General features: G+C 48.5%; 1 long non-coding RNA gene across 14 annotated transcripts in view; it reads left to right on the top strand.

Moving 5' to 3' along the window:
• LOC124091072 (uncharacterized) overlaps positions 1-13,868 on the top strand; it is a 31,589-nt gene extending 17,721 nt beyond the window's left edge. For 9 of the 14 annotated variants that reach the window (XR_009226597.1, XR_009226594.1, XR_009226603.1 and 6 more), the window contains 2 exons: positions 353-9,989; positions 13,140-13,868. This is a non-coding gene — a long non-coding RNA (uncharacterized LOC124091072). The remainder of the gene's footprint in view (positions 1-352; positions 9,990-13,139) is intronic. The other 5 variants (XR_009226605.1, XR_009226593.1, XR_009226600.1 and 2 more) reach the window with 5 other exon arrangements.
• The last annotated feature ends 2,363 nt before the right edge of the window (positions 13,869-16,231 follow it).

Here is a 16,231-nt window from a genome sequence, read left to right as displayed (position 1 = left end):
ATCCAAGGTGGCACTCTGGCCATTGCAGCCACATACTGCATAGGGAGCGGCCAGAAGGGTGAGGCAGAGACAAAGGGCTGGCCAACTGAGGGCTCTCAGAAAAGGCTCCTGAAGCTGGTGGCCTGGACACAGCCCATCTTTTACTGCAGCTTTTTATATACATGTTTGTAGGTTCCATCAACTTACAATTTTCCTTTACCACAGTGCCCTTGATTTTGATATGGCAGATGTGTGCAAATTGGGGGTTAATCATTCCTTGAAGGTCTGGCATTGCTTATATGAAAAATCTTTATCTTGGGAGTTTTATTGTGGGCAGATTGAAAAACATGTTTTAACAATTTCAAATTTACAGAAAGCTGAAGTAGGATACATACAATTTGTCCTGAACAAATACTCCAATGTTTCCTACAAACAAGGGCATTTTCTTATGTAACCACAACGGGACCATCAACCTCAGGAAATGGACATGGATACAGGACTGCCATCTACTCCTTGGGACCCATGCAGGTATCTAAAATTGTCCCACTCGTGTCCTTTAGAGCCAAAGGATCTGGTTCCAAGTCTCACATTACCAAGTCTCAGTCTCTTTCAGAGTAAGGCGGAGCCAGGGCTTTCCTGATCTTGAAGATTACAGGCCAGTTCTCTGCAGCACACCCTGCAATTTTGGTTTGAGTGATGTCTCCTCATCACTAGATTCAGGTCTTGAGTCTTCAGCAGGAACGTCCCAGGGGCTGCTGTATTATGGTTTCATCTTGTCCCATCACCGGTAATGTATGCTGTGATCCCTTGGAGAGAGTTTGCCAGGCTTCTCCACAGGAAAATCACTGCAGAAATCCCTTTTCCATTTATACTAAATAATTATATTGTGGGAGGAATTCTGAGACTATATAAATATCCTGCTCACCATCAAATTCTCCCTTCCTTCCTTTCCTCCCTAACAGTTTGGACTCGTGGTTTCTTATTTTATTTAAGGAGTTATAATCTGTTACTATCATTACTTATTTTGGTGCAGAGAGTAATGCAGATTTGCCCATGGATGCTCCTGCAAAGTACCTGCTGGGTCTTTCTGACCTGTCCCCATCATTCTTTAGGCACTTATTTACTTTCAGTTACTACAGGCTGTTCCAGATTCATCTTGTGTTTTCCCTGGAGTGGCCTGGAATCAGGCAGCACTGGCTCCTTTTAGAAGCCAAGATTTAAGTGCTCATTGCTTTGGGGTGTTGCTCCCAGGCACTCTCAGCAGAGAGGGCTGCAGAGTGTATCTCTCTGAGTTCACATCACCACCTCTGATTCCAAACCAACATCACGGGTTAGTTCTGTTTCTCTCTCTGGCCATATTTGTAATTCTCCTTGCTAACAGTGGAAACATGGCTCCCGTTACTTTAATATACTTATTTGATTATTTACAACTACTCTCTCATCACAACCACAGCTCCGTGTGTGTAGACACCCTCCTCACCCTGCATGGGCTCTGGCAGCCCATGCTGGACCCCACCTTCCTCGTGGCCCAGGGGAAGTAGTAGATAAAGGCTGATGTTGATTGAACTGCCCCACTCAATGCTCAGAAATTCAAGGGTTAACCTATAAAAATGCCTTTTAATTTTGAATTGTTACCGGAAAGGAAAACATTTGCTTGCATAACTGGGAAAAGCTCTTAAGAAATATTGTCAAGTAAATGAAAATGCAATTGAAAATCCTTATTGAACAGGTACATACAGCAGCACACACCTGCGATCCTAGTGATTCAGGAGGCTAAGGCAGGAGGATTGCAAGTTCAAGGCCAGCCTGGGTGACTTAGCAAGACTATGTTTTAAAATAAAATAAAAAGAGCTGGGTTGTTCCTCGGTGGTAGAATGCACCTGGGTTCAATTCCCAATACTGGAAAACAAAACAAAACACACAAGAAATCCTTATTGAGAGGCTGGAGTTGTAGCTCAGTGGTAGAGCACTTGCCTAGTACGTGTGAGGCACTGGGTTTGATCCTCAGCACCACAAATAAATAAATAAATAAATGTATTTAAAAGTAAAAAAGAAAAAGAAGAAACCCTCATTGAAATCTTGGAACCTTGTGAACAACACAGCCTGAGACTCCTGGTTTGAGGCCCTTTTCCTGAACCCTGTGGTCTGCTTCTATACCTTTGTAAGTCATGCTTACAAAGGGTGGTTGGATGTGCCTGCTAACTGCATTATTGTCACACACACACTCACTGTCACAATACCATTGTCCTGCTGCATGGTCTCAGGTTGAGAAATTCGGTGGCTTCTCGTGTCTGTGGTTCATGGATGTTGATGTCCATGGCTGACATTTCCTAGGCTGGCCAGGGTGCCCACCTCCAGGGGCCATCCATCTGACATCCTGTGTCTGATCTGAGGTCTGAGGAACTGCATCCTGCTGGACAGGAAGGTGTGGAAGTGGAAAGCTCTGTCAGTCCCACCCCACACCCCAGCCATGTGCCCCTTCTGTCCTTCTGTGTCTCTGCTGATAGCCATCACGCGGATCAGGTAGGGGGCCCTGGAGACGGTTAGCCACCGGCAGAGCCACCACCTGGGGAGAGGCTGGCTGGATGTTGACCTCTCTGGGTGTTCAGGTCTCCTGCCACAGCCAGGGGACCTTGTCTCTCCCTCCTGTCTCTCCTCCTGCTTCTCTCCCTTTGGACCTTTCTATCCATTATCAACCTTTCCTCCAGGTGTCTTTTTCCTTTCACTATCTCTGTCACTTGTTTTCTCAGCCTGATTCTGCTACTGATTCATTGGGCCTTGGTTTTCTCATCTGGAAAATGGGGAGAGGGTTGGATCCTCAGGCCCTCCTGGCTCTTCCCTCTCCAACCGCCTGCCCCTGTAACATGTCCTCTCATCTGCTCCTTGTCTATCTTGCATTCTTTCCTCTCTGCCTCTGATTGCTCTTGGAATCTCTCTCCTTCCCCTTCTTCTATGACTTTACTTCCCTCCTGCAGCATCCACTTCCTGTCTTAATTTTTCCTTCTCTGAATCTAGTTCTCTTTCTCCCCCTCTCTCCTTCTGTTTCTCTTGCTTGTGACTCTAGAGTCTCTGTCTCGTGTCTCTCTCTGCCTTCCTCCCTTTTTCCCATCTATGACAACTTGTTCTGAACTGTTTCCCTGTGTCACTGACCCCCCTCCACTCTGCTGTCTCAGTCTTTCCTAATACCAATGTTTCTGGGTTTCCACCCACTTCCCTCTCCCTATTTAGAGTCCTCCTTCCTGGTCATGCCCTGGCAGAGGACTGGGAGCTGGGCTCTGGTGCCACGAGATCCCCACAGAGCCAGCTCCTCCCTGTGATGGGAACACCAGCTGTGAGGCTGGCCCTTGGAAGCAGGTGGGGCCCAGCTGGCTGCCTCTGCCTCAAAGAAGGCTCGGAAAGTCACATGTGGCACTCAGAAGGTAGAAATCCTGCCACAGCCCAAACCCAGAGTAGGCTTCGGCTTCACGACCAAGCCTACACCGTGTGTGTGGGCACATGTCTCTGCACACACAGCTGGGCACCAGCTCTGGTGGTCAGCTCCCCTCAGGGATTGCTGCTGGCGTTCAGATTCACTGAAAGATGGCTTCCTTTCCTTGGAGCCTACTCCAGCCTTGATCGCAAGCTCCCAGCCCTGGGCTGGCTCTTGGAATGTCTCCATGTGGAGATGATCAACACTCACAGGGAGAGAGTTCTGGCCCATGCACAGGTGAGGAGTTGCTTTAAACCCCATCAAGCCTGCAGATTCTGTGCCTTGCACTCTCCCCCCTCACTCCGTCCCATGCTTTCTAGAATTCAGACCTAGCAGACATTCCCTGGCATCCATGGGTGCCAGGTGATCCTGTCACTGTACACAAACCCACAGCCTCCCCAAGAGGTGGGCACAGTTCTCCATTTCATAGGTGATATTTAGGTTCCTGAGGTCACAGGCCAGACAGAGGCACAGCCCAGCACAAGTCCAATCTGCCCATATTGTTCTCTGCCCACTGTGACAACTCAAGGTTGAAGAATTGGCAGTGGGGGTGCCAGGGGGCAGGGAGAAGCTGTGTTGGCCTGCAGAAGCAGACCGTTGGCAGCTGGTCCTGGAAAAGGCACAACAGAAATAAAGTACGTCAGACTGCTGTTCCAGTAGGGACCAGGCGGAGTTCAAGGCCCGGTGTTTTCAGGGTGGGGCAGTGTGGCAGGCCTGACTCTGTAGGGTAAGAGTTGGAGGCACAGGCAAATCACAGGTAGCACAGCCCGGAGGAAGTGAGAAAGTCCCAAAGCATGGTCCAAGAGGAAGCTGTGACAGGCCTCGCTTCTTGGAGGTGGCTGGATGGTGGTTTAATAGCACAGACAAGGATTTGCCTCCTCCCTGGCTCACAGCCCAGGGCCTCTGGAGCACTGCATCAGGAAAGGCTCCTCAGGTCTCCAAACCCTGGTGTCCGCTCTGTGCCATCACTCTTGCTCCCAGTCCATGGTAAGTTCTTCAAACACTGTGCCAGGCCTCCCCTCTGGGGTCACTGGGGCCATGGAGAGTACTGGATAGCACTTCAGGCTACAAACTGCCCCCTGAGCCTCCAGGACATTGGCAAGGGCCCATCTGACAAATGTGGCTCCTTTCTCATCACCGCTGCTCAGGGTTTCTGGATTCCCTCATCTACTCCTCGCAGTTCGCCATCGACTCTGCGCAGTTGTTGCTTCCGTCTGGCTCCAGTTCCGATGTTCATCCGGGGATGGAGATGAAGTCGCAGAGGGGGTTTCATCCACTTGCACATGCATGAGGGTGGAGGGGCTGGAATTCACCAGACCAGGGATCCCTTCCAAAGCCTGTGGTTCTCATCTCCTGATGTGCCCCATCCTTTCCCATCTTCCAAATCTCTGCCTTCCCTACCAAATTACAGCAGCACCCTGTCTCACTGGCATGAAAAATGGAGCAGGCACAGAGTAGAAGATCAGAGAATATGGAACCCACAGATGTGCAAAGGTGTGCATGTGACTAGTGAGCAGGATGCCCCCGAGGAACTTCATCAAGAATGGACGGGAAGATTCTATTGAAGCCCAGGACTAGGAGCCTGGATGTGAGCTGCTGGCAGAAGAGGCAGACCCTCCTGGTGGCAGAGGTGTTGGCTGGCTCAGTGGGGCTGTTGCAATACAAACGTCTCAGGCTATAGGCTCAGCAGGAGAGGGTTTAGGCCAGGGCAGGTGTGGTCCTGTTCAACTCTACGCTGGCCTGCAGCACCTGGGCATGTTCTGGACACTGACTGATGTGAGAAAAAAAGGCTCACTGCAGGTACCTTCCCATGTGGGCCTCGGCCAGGCTGCAGACCTGCGCTCAGCATCATGGGGACCAGCTCACCCCCGAAGCCTGACTGCTATTCTGTGTTCTGGGCTGGACACTCCTCTGGCTTGGCACAGCCAGTTGCTTTGTGGCATCTTAAAGTTTTGTTGTTGTTGTTGTTTATTTTGTTTTTTGAAGTTGTGTCTAATTGGGCTTTGCTTTCTGCAGGGTGCCCCCTGCCAATGAGGGCCCTTCGAGGTCCCTCTGAAGCAATTGGACCCAAGCCTTGTCCCTGTGAGAAATCCTGGCAGGGGTCAGGAGTGACAGTTATGCATAAAATCACCACCAAAGGGAATACGTGGCCTTTTACTGTCCTGTTAAGTGAGCAAATTCACACCCTGGGGAGGTGCAAGTTAAGTTCACATAAAATCTTCATTTCCCACATTACCAACTTGCACCTGGAGCTCCTCTGGGGCAGGGTGCATTTGGTGTCTGCCCAGGTGGCAGGATGGTCTCCCGTGTCTGCAGCATCTTCCCCAGCCTAAGAACAGCTCCCCAGACTGTCTTCCATCCCCAGGAACTAACTACTTTCACTCAAATAGAATTTTCTTCATTCTCACAGAAACTTCATTTGGATCCTCAGAGACTGATGCCTTTTCTTCTTACCTCGTGCTTTCTGGGGGACGTCTGGGGGACGTCTCTGAGCCCCAAAGGCCTCACCTGTAAGTGTCATGGACCTCCAGCAGACCAAGCACTGTCCTTGTGAGAACACAGAAGAAGGCATGCTTATCTCCCTGGGCCCTGGGCAGAGAGTGTGCTCTCTGAGACCCCCGGTACAGGCAGCAGGCGTGGCTGTCTCTGAGCCTGCTTTTGATGACTTGCTCCTACACTCAGCAGACTCTGACTTGGCCTTCAGTGCCTTGAGACTTTCACCTGCCAGAGCTGTCAATAAACTACAGGAGAAGCCCAGGTGTTCCCTCTTGTAGGTGGTTCAATGCCAAGAGGCGCTAGCTGAGGCCAGTTACTTGAAGATTTGGTGCCCCCTGCTGGATAAAGACTAAAATGCTAAGAGGAGACAACACTTTTTCAAAAGGGCATTTATTTCATCCATCAGCATCCTTCCATTAACCTTTCCACCTCCCCATTAAGCTACCATCCACACACCCACCCATCAATCCAACCAACCAACCATTTACCCATCTAGCCATTCACAAGCCTATCCATCCTATTCATCCAAACACACACACACATACACACACACATACACATACACACTCACACACACACGTGCCAGTCTCACTCATGTCCTTTAGGCATCACCCACTTTCACAGGGTCTCCCATTGCAACAGTCCCACGCTCCTCTTCTGCACCAGGCCCTGCATAGGCTTCAGTGATAGAAAAAGAAGAAGGAAGGCCTTCATCTGTGTCTCTTTCTTATTTGCAGATCACCCTTATACGCATCATATCTTCTGTCCCTGTAGTGTCCTTAAAGAGCCTAAAGATCCCAATTTGACTGATGAAGAAACTGAAACCTGAGAGACCAAGTGGTATGGCAGAAATAGTCTGGGGACAGAGAGATCAGTTTCAAATCAAGGCTCTGTTGCTTACTAATTCTGCCACCCTGGGCAAGTTTCTTAAGTTCTCCAAACCTTGATTCCTTATCTGTGAAGTTAGCTACTTTGACATATATTTATTGTGTATAACTTAGATGCCAGACTTGGCTTTGGGGCACAGCAATGAATAAGGAGGGAGGGGCCCCTGCTCTTGTGAACCTTACTGGGCTATTATGGTAAAATTTATACGAGATGGGAACATCCTGCATTGTCATAGAAACGCCACTTACGTCATGTCTTTGTTACTACCTCTGTAAAGAACACAATCAGGTTAAGAGATGCTTTTGTGGGAAAAGAAAAGTTTAGGTAATGTTTTTAAAAAGCAGTACAGATAGAGGTCGGGAGCACAGACTTTGGAACCAGGCTGCCTGGTCTGAATCCCAGCTCTGCCACCTGAGAAGCCTGTGACCTTCAGCTGGTAATAACCTCCTTGCACTTTGGTTTTCTCATCAGCAGAATGGGGATAACAATTCAGCATGTGCTTTATCACATATCTAGCCAAGCACATATCGGGGCCCAGTCATGAACAAGATGGGGAAGGCCCTTCCTATCTCAGGAGGGCAGAGGGGCCACTGTGTGCCAAGCACCCAGTACAGCCTGAGACTCCCATGACTGTGTGCAGAGGCTCTTGTGGTGAAATTCACTAGTACTTTCTGTTGTTGCTCCTTGGCTCCCTGGGGCTGATGAGAGCAGCAACCAGGGTGCAGAAGTCCCAGTCAATTAACAGGTCAGAAGTGTCAATAGCCGAGCAGCCCCACGAGAGGGACTGGTAAGTGGCTAAGCATGGAGGAGTGTGAGCAGGGTGGACATACAAACAGGCAGTGCTGCCCAGTTGGAGAGTTGGCACAGAGGCCACTTAAAGCTCCTTCCTCAATCAAGAGGCTCCATTTTTCTGGGGGCACAGATGGAGTTGCTGTTAATACCCATGGGGAAGCCCCCAAAATGGAGAGAAAATAGCCAGGGTGGTACTGCCTCTTGGGGACACTCACCAGAGCGTCTGCCTGACACCTGAGGCCCTCTGCTATGGCTCAGTTTCTTCCAGGATCTAGGGAGACTGGTGGACAACCTGGGCACCCTTCCCAGGGACTGCCTCCTAGTCCTAGGCACACCCCCGACGCCAGGTTGATGTATATGACACCGAGACAAACCTTCTCAGCCTCCCCCCAAATTGCAGATTCATGAACAAAGTAAATGATCCTTGTGTTAAGCCTTGAAGTTTGGGATGGATAACTAGACAGCTAGAGCATGCCCTGTACTCTGCTTAGCTCTCCAAGAATTCAAGGAGATAATGTGTTTCTAGAATATATGAATTATGTCACCTTGTGAAGTTACTTACCTGCCCTCAGTCTCTGTTTCTCATCTCTAAAATGGTGACAGGAATCGTAACATCTGGAAAAATGCACACAGAGTCACAGCAGTCTGGGTAAATACCCCTGATACCTGCCCCTTGTCTTCAGGGTGAAATCTAAACTGCCAAGCCTGGTATTTAAGGCCCGTTTCCATTTGGTCCCTGAAAATTCCTCCAGCCTCATCCCCTGCCACGTCCTCCGACTCAGGAATCTTGGCATCGTCCATGCTCCCAGGCCTCCAGACACCTGCTTCTGCTGATCCCTGTCACCCATGCACTGTCTGCTCCTATCTGCCTGGTGAACTGCTGTGGACGCTCAAGGTATAGTCATTGACTGCTCCTCTTGAAGTCTTCCTTGACTCCACCTAGGCTCTGGGTACACCTGGTAGTTTCTTCTCTCAGAGCCTCCATTGCCTGGGACTTTCTCTGTGGAGACAGACACCAGACAACAGCCCCTCTGGCTTGGGAGCCACATCTGACATGGAGAATGGGACACTCAGGGAGAGCTGAGTAAAGGGCCCATTTGGTCAGTTGAGGCCTGGTGAGCTCAGGGCCCAAAGGCCTTGGAGACTTGGTGAACAGCAGGGGGAAATGTTGGGTGGGAGACCCTATTGAGAGCCACAGCCGAAGGGACCCCAGCAAACTTCCAGCTGCCGGCTGATGATTGGCTCACAGCGGCCCCAGCAACATCTAGCTGATTGGCTCCCGGAGAGGCTTGTGGGAAGCCGGTGGTGGCAGTTGGGGCTCTGAGGGTTTTTCCTGAGCAGCTGTTTTGTTTGGCGTGTGTGGTTCTAAAAATAAAGTTAGTTTCTTTTGACAAGTGGCTCCTGATTGTGCCCAGCCAGACTGCGGCAAGACCCGGCCAGGGTTATCGTCCCTGGGTGGACCACTGTGGCTCTGGAGGTCTCTGAGTATCCAATGGGGGCGATGCCAAACCACAAAAATGGACAGACCCAGAAATGGGATGCCTTTCAGATTAGCCCTGGAGATTTGGGCCCAGAGTCTGAGGCCAGGCCTGCCTGTCAGCTGTGAGTGTCCACACGGACCTTCTAGGCAAGTAGCTGCCATATCTATGCACCTTGGATGCTCTGGTCTCTTCATGTTTGCTTTATGTCACTCCTTTCTTCTTAGATGTCCTCCTTCCAGCTGCTCCTAGGAAAGACCCCCCCCTTCTTCAAGGCCTGGATGGACTAAATGCCACCCCTCCCCTGACTGCCACAGGGAAAGGTCATGCTGAGGTCTCCCATCAGCCCATCCATATCCACTCTTCACCTCACCTGCCTTTCCAGGTCCCAGGAGGCTGACCTGTGTGGACAATATCCATGGGGTCTCGAACCCTGAATTTTTGCTGGGTTTGGTCAATAAGAAGCTCTAGCAGCTGACCAGAGGGCTGAAGGACGTGGCCTTGGGTTTCTACTTCCCTGAGTTCTCCTAGCAAGGATGCTGCAGATTGATGTGTCCTTTCATTGAGAGTCCCTGCACCTTTCTTGGCAGCCAACTCTCTTCTTCCTGGATCCTGGATGCCCTCCCTTCCACCCACTGGACCTGGGGAGGTTAACAGGGATGCAACCATTAGCCTTGGGCCGCTGCGATACTGGTATCCTGCTCCATCACAAGCATTTATGCACAAGATCTCCTTGGATGATCCCAATTTGACTGTGCATGGAATTCTGACTAGGAGTGACCCTAGAAGGAAGATCCTCCAAACAGGATCGTGGAGTTGGAGTTGGTGCTATAGCTGTGCAACACAGGGATAATCTCTTTACTGGGGGAAGCGGAAAGCTATCACTGGTAATAGCACAATGTCAAGTCTAAGCTGAGAGACCACAGTTTGGGATATCATGCGATTGTGGCACTTGGTCCCTGTGGCAATGATGCTATTATAGAGATAGAGGAAGTATTTTCTGGTTCTTACAGACCCAGAGAGCATATTTATAGTCAGGAGTCACTTAGCAATGGGGACACATTGTGAGAAATGTGCTGTGTGAATCTCCTAGAATGTACTCACCTAGTCCTACACGGTACAGCCTGCTATATGCATAGGCTAGGCTGTATATACTGTTATGTAGGTAGTTTCTCACTGATCTTTATGCAGTGCATACTTGATAAGAAATATAAAATTATGACCACATAGGTGAGATCACGTGGACAACAGAAGGTTTCCACGATGCATGACCTAGTCCCTCGTGTCCGGCAGGTGTCGGGAAGGTATAATGGGCCCAAACCCACGATCTGCTGGTCAAATTCCAGAGCCCTCTGATCTCCTACAATACAGGAGGGGCCCTGGTGGGGAGAGGGGGACACGGAGACAAGGGGAGGACATGGATGGGACCAAGAATTGTCCCCCTGAACCCCGTGTACCAGCAGAGGCAGCCCCTCTCCTTCTTTCTGAGCACCCCTTCTCTTTGGCCTTTCAGTGGCTCCTGAACAGTCATTCAGTACGAACCAGTACCCATGCCCCTGAGGACACAGGCTGTGCCTTCAGGCCACAGCCATGGTTCCAACCCAGTCTAGCCTGGAGAAGTCTAAGGTCTATACCACATGTCAAGTAGATAGTCTGTAGTGAAAGACTCATAAGACCTCGTCAATCTGTATCACCAGGAGTCCAAGGGAATGGATTAGATAGAGGGGTTTAGACACAGTGGGGAAATTCTAAGTCTCTCTTGGGCCACCTTCGCTGATATGGTGCTCCAGGGGACTTAGGGACATTTTGACTTGGTCATTTAGGAGTAGTTTTAATCATCTCCTAGGTTGACTAACTGGAGTTCACACCCAATGCGGGAGGGCCTCACTGAGTGAAGAGGAAGTGCCAGAATCTCCTTGGAATGGGGAGTGGAAGGCCCTGGAGGCTTAGGAAAGCTCACTAGTCTCTGCATCCTGCTGGCCCCTGGGGAAGCTGTGGGTGCTGCCTCCAGCCGAGCAGTAAGGAGTGCACGTATGGTGGGGACTTGGTCATGCTGAAGGACCCTCTAGTGGTGGTCCTCTGCAGGCTAGAGGTGGAAGTGTCCTGGTGGGTGACAGGAGTCCAGACTGATGGCAGCACTCGACCATCAAAAACAAACAGCGGGGAGAATTACCAGAGGTGTGGAGTGGTTCTTGAAGGGTCTCAGGGATCCGTGGGGGATTGCTAACTAATTTTTCCCTAAAGGGAAAAATAGCTGGAAGACTTCTAAGGTTATGCTTGAACATAGGAAGAAAAAATTTTAAGCTTGACACACATAAAAAGAACCCCATCTTGAGTCACTATAGTGGGGTGCACTGCCTCTTAGTTCCTAGTGGAGGGTCTCAGGCTCTTGACTGGGGTGGGAGGTTCTAAGTCCCTTTGAGCAAAGTGCATGCCATGAATCTTCCTCCAAGGGGGAACTATGGCCTCCACCAGGGTGACCATCAAGTGTCCACACCATCCAGGAGGTTGCTGGACACTGGCTCCATTCCCGGTGCCTGAAGAACCAGAATACCTGGAGGGTCACAGGTAGAAGTAGGAAGTCCAGGTGGGATGTGCTGTCTTGGCCTGAAGACTTCTAAGAGAGAGTCTAGTGGGATCATGCACCATCCTGTGGTTATTTCTCCAGTTCCAGAGTGAAGGATGGGAGTAGAAATCCACAGAAACTAGTAGCATCCCCATATTTTGCTTCCCTGGCCTGCAGATTGAGGGTTCTATGGGAGAAAATGTCAACTAGAAACCCCCGAAATGTACCCATAGCTTTCCTTTGCCCAGAGTGTAGCAAAAGCAATACCATGTGCCCTAGAGCACTGCAGAAGTGAGAGGCAGCACCAAAGACTTGAGAGGTACAGGGACAGTCAGTCCTGAAAAATCTCCATGTAACTTGCCTTCTGACTGGTACAAAAGCCAGATAAGTCCTAGAGAATAAAGCTGATCATCACAAAAGCCATCAGAGGGTGATGTCAAGGGAAGTTATCTGGAATAGCTATCTTTACTAGATCAAGGCAACACAGCCCCTGACACCTGGTAGGTAGCCACTGGCCTAGCAAATATTTTCTTTTCCATCCTATCAGTGAGGAAAATCAAAAGTGGTATGCAGGAGAAGAGTATGCCCTTACTTGTTTTGTCCCCAGAGCTATATCATTTCTCCCAGTTCCTTGTCATAATAGGGCTCAAAGGGACTTTGGATCAGCTTGATATGCCACAGAACATCCTGCTGTTTAATTATATTGATGTCATTTTGCTAATTAGACCTGGTGTTTGGGAGATAGCCAGAATCCTAGATGTTGTAGTGATACGTGCTAAAGAGAGGGAGATCCTGTCTGCAGAAATTTAGGAGGCTGTCACATTGGGGTCCAGTTAGCCTAGAGTTGTGTTGGAATATTCTTTATAACATGAGAGGCAAATTGTGGTGCTTGTGCCACCCATCACATAGAAAGGGTATAGTGCTTGGTGAACCTGTTTAGGTGTTTGGGGTAATGTATGTGACATTTAGATGTATCGCCCTCACCCATCGATCAGATAACCCACACAGCTTCTACTCTGGAATGGAGTCCAGAGCCAAAAAGAGTTATGCAGCAGATTCAGGCAAGCTGCCCTGCCACTCAGCCTGTGACTCAAGATACCCAGTGGTAATCCATAGCAGGCAGAGATGCCACATGGAGCCTTGTATAAGTTCTGGCAAGAGAATCACCTTGCAGGCCCCTAGGGTTTTGGAGAAGAACCATATTATTTTCTGTGGATCACTTTTATCCATTGGAAAAGCAGCTTGTGACTTTCTCTGAGTCCTGATAGAGAATTAATATTTGACATGAACACCAAATGACCAGGTTACCAGAGATGACAGTTGAACTGGGTATAATATGATCCACTGGGTCAAAGATTAGACGTGCAAAGAAGTCTCCCTTAATAAAATGGAAGTGGCAAATTATGAGACCAAGTATATGGTTTGGTGATACCTAACCCTATCTTCCCCCTTCTTCTACCCACACCCATAGGAAGTTCCTGATCACCAGCTGTCATGGAGGGACATGAGCTGGACATGATGGACACTGCATTCCAACTCAAATCAAGTCTGATTCTGCAGTCTGAGTGGTGAAGGGAAGCTTCCCGGTGGGCAGAATGTCAGGGGATAAGTACATGTCCAGATGGAGAGATGGCCCAGGGTGCTTCTTTACTGTCACTCCCGAGCAGCTGATAATGGGCCATCTGGATGGCCAGCATCCTGATGTCTTGGGCACCATCACTGAGATGTATGGATGAGCCTCTCAGAATAGTCACAGAATGTGAAAAGCTACTCATCTCATATAAATGCCTACAGAGGGTATCTATGACAGAGGAAGCCCCAGTCACTTAGGTAGACAAGACAACCCAGCTATCAGCCACTTCCCCAGACACTCCTGTGCGGAATGGGCTGAAGTAGCCATGGCAGCTGGGTTGGGGGTTATGTGTGAACTCAAAACATGGACACTCACCCAGGCTCATCTGCCTACTGCCACAGTCTAGTGTTCAACCTGTCAACAGCAGAGGTCGCTGCTGAGCCCCTAATCTGGCACCCTTTCCCTGGTTGGGCAGCAGTGGTGTGGGGGTCAGTCAGTCAGCTATCTGGTGACAGGTTGATTATATCATATTTCTCCCCTCATGGAGGAGGCAACACTTAATTTGTTTTCCTGGACCTTATAATGATCATTCTGTGATCGTTATAGTCCCACAAGAATGCCTTATCTTTCACTGTGCTGTCCAACATTGCCTCTGATCAGAGGTAGGATTTTATTGCAATGGAGCTGGGGCAGTCAGCTCACTGGTTTCCCCTCATCTCCCCTCACCCTCTATGTGGGGAGAGATCTGACTGGATAGAACTATGGAATGCTCTGCTACAGGCTTGGTGAGAATGAGTGGGGAGAAAACATCCTGTCCTGACAGGGTGCAGTGTATGCCTCACACCAGGGCCCACCGGGTCATCCCTTTGTCAGGTGCATAGACCACAAACCAAGGCAAATGGCAGGAGGAGCCTCTTTCACCATTACCTGATAGACTCACTGGAAGAATGTTTGCCCCACTGTGGTATGCTGAGTTTAATTCCTTTGTCTGCATGCTGAGAAGTGGGATAATTGAGTCAAATGGTGGTTCCATTCCAAGTTTTCTAAGGAATCTCCATACTTTCCAGAGTGATTGCGCCAATTTGTAGTCCCACCAGCAATGTATGAATGTGCCTTCCCACCCCGCCCCCCATCCTCGCCAACACTTGCTTGTATTCTTGCTAATTGCCATTCTGGCTGGAGTGAGATGAACTCTCAGTGTAGTTTTAATTTGCATTTCCCTAATTGCTAGAGATATTGAACATTTTTTTCATATATTTATTGATGGATTATATTTTTTCTTCTGAGAAGTGCCTGTTCATTTCCTTTGCCTATTTATTGATTGGGTTATTTGTTTGTTTTGGTGTTAAGTTTTTTGAGTTCTTTATATATCCTAGAGATTTATGCTTGCTCTGAGTTGTTGGTGGCAAGATTTTCTTCCATTCTGTAGGCTCTCTCTTCACACTCTTAATTATTTCCTTTGCTGTGAAAAAGCTTTTTAATTTGATACCATCCCATTTATTGATTCTTGATTTTACTTCTTGTGCCCAAGGAGACTTGTTGAGAAAGTCATTTCCTAAGCTGCTGTGATGGAGTGTTGGGTCTACATTTTCTTCTAGTAAGTGGAGGGTCTCTGGTCTGATGCCTAGGTTCTTGATCCATTTTGAATTGAGTTTCATGCAGGGTGAGAGATAGGGGTTAAATTTCATTCTACTGCATATAGATTTCTAGTTTTGCCAGCACTATTTGTTGAAGAGGCTATATTTTCTCCAATGTATGTTTATGGCACCTTTGTCTAGTATGAGACAACCATATTTATGTGGATTTGTCTCTGTGTCTTCTATCCCGTTCCACTGTTTTGATTGGGCTGAGAATTCTGAGTTCAGTAGAGCTGAGTTCTCTCTAGCAGAATGAGTTTGACCACCCTAAAATAGCTCCACATCCCTGATGATTTTTAATGGCCTCATGTGTCTTCGAGTAAATTTCCCTCTGTTGGAGCAGATCTCTTGGAGATCTTGGAGATCTGGGCCAGGATCCTGGTAAGTTTTGTCCACCATCCATTCTTCAGTGCGAGAATGGCTTCTGCATTGACTTTCCCAAGGGATGGTTTTAGATTAGAGAGAGAGTCCTGCGGCCGAGCGTGGGGAGACGACAGGAATTGGGAGTAGGGGAGGAAAGAAGAAAGCTCTTGTTTTCCCTTTGACAGAACCGTGAAGTGGTAATGAAGTTCTTAGGGAATCTGACCCTGTTTCCTGCAGAATGTGACTCTCATCTTTGAACTTCTCCAGGCTGTCCATTTGTTCTGTCATACATGTGCAGTGGTCAGACCTTAAGGTGCCTCACAATTGCTACATCTCAGTATTCATGTTCCCCATGAGTATGAGTGTGACTTGTCACTGGCTTCTAATCATAGAATATGGCAAATGTTGACATTAAGTTAGGTAAGACTGTCTTGCCAGCAGACTCTATTGCTGAGTTTAAAGAAGCAAGCCGCTGTGGAGCCCAGAAACCTGGGGGAGTTTGGAGTGGACCTTCGCCTTTCAGAGCCTAGCTCTGGCTCCTGATTGCAGCCTGTAGGACCTCAAGCAGAAGTCCTGGTAAAGCTGTACCCAGACCTGTGGCCTGCAGAAACTGAGAGATAGTTAGGTGTGTCTGAAGTCACTAAATTTGCAGTAATTTATTATGTAGTATAGCAAAGGAATATAATGCAGGATTTTTTTTAGTTGTTGATGGGTCTTTATTTTATTCATTTATTTATATGTGGTGCTGACAATTGAACCCAGTGCCTCACACATGTGAGGCAAGTGCTCTACCACTGAGCCACAACCCCAGCCCATAATACATGATTTTAAAGTTAGAAAAAAATAGACTATTGGATGCTCAGGGAGAAATGGTAAAATTTATACATCTATGTTGTTAATTGGTAACAACATCACTTTCAGTTGTAAAGGTTTTCAAATATACACAAAAAATAAGAAGAAAGTAAAATGAACCCAAGTACACCATGGCTT

This window comes from Marmota monax, unplaced genomic scaffold (genome assembly GCF_021218885.2).
Source record: "Marmota monax isolate L192 unplaced genomic scaffold, Marmota_monax_Labrador192_F-V1.1 WCK01_AAM20220418_F8-fsc00068, whole genome shotgun sequence".
NCBI classification, from domain to species: Eukaryota; Metazoa; Chordata; class Mammalia; order Rodentia; family Sciuridae; genus Marmota; species Marmota monax.
This window is presented reverse-complemented; position numbering and strand designations above follow the sequence as displayed.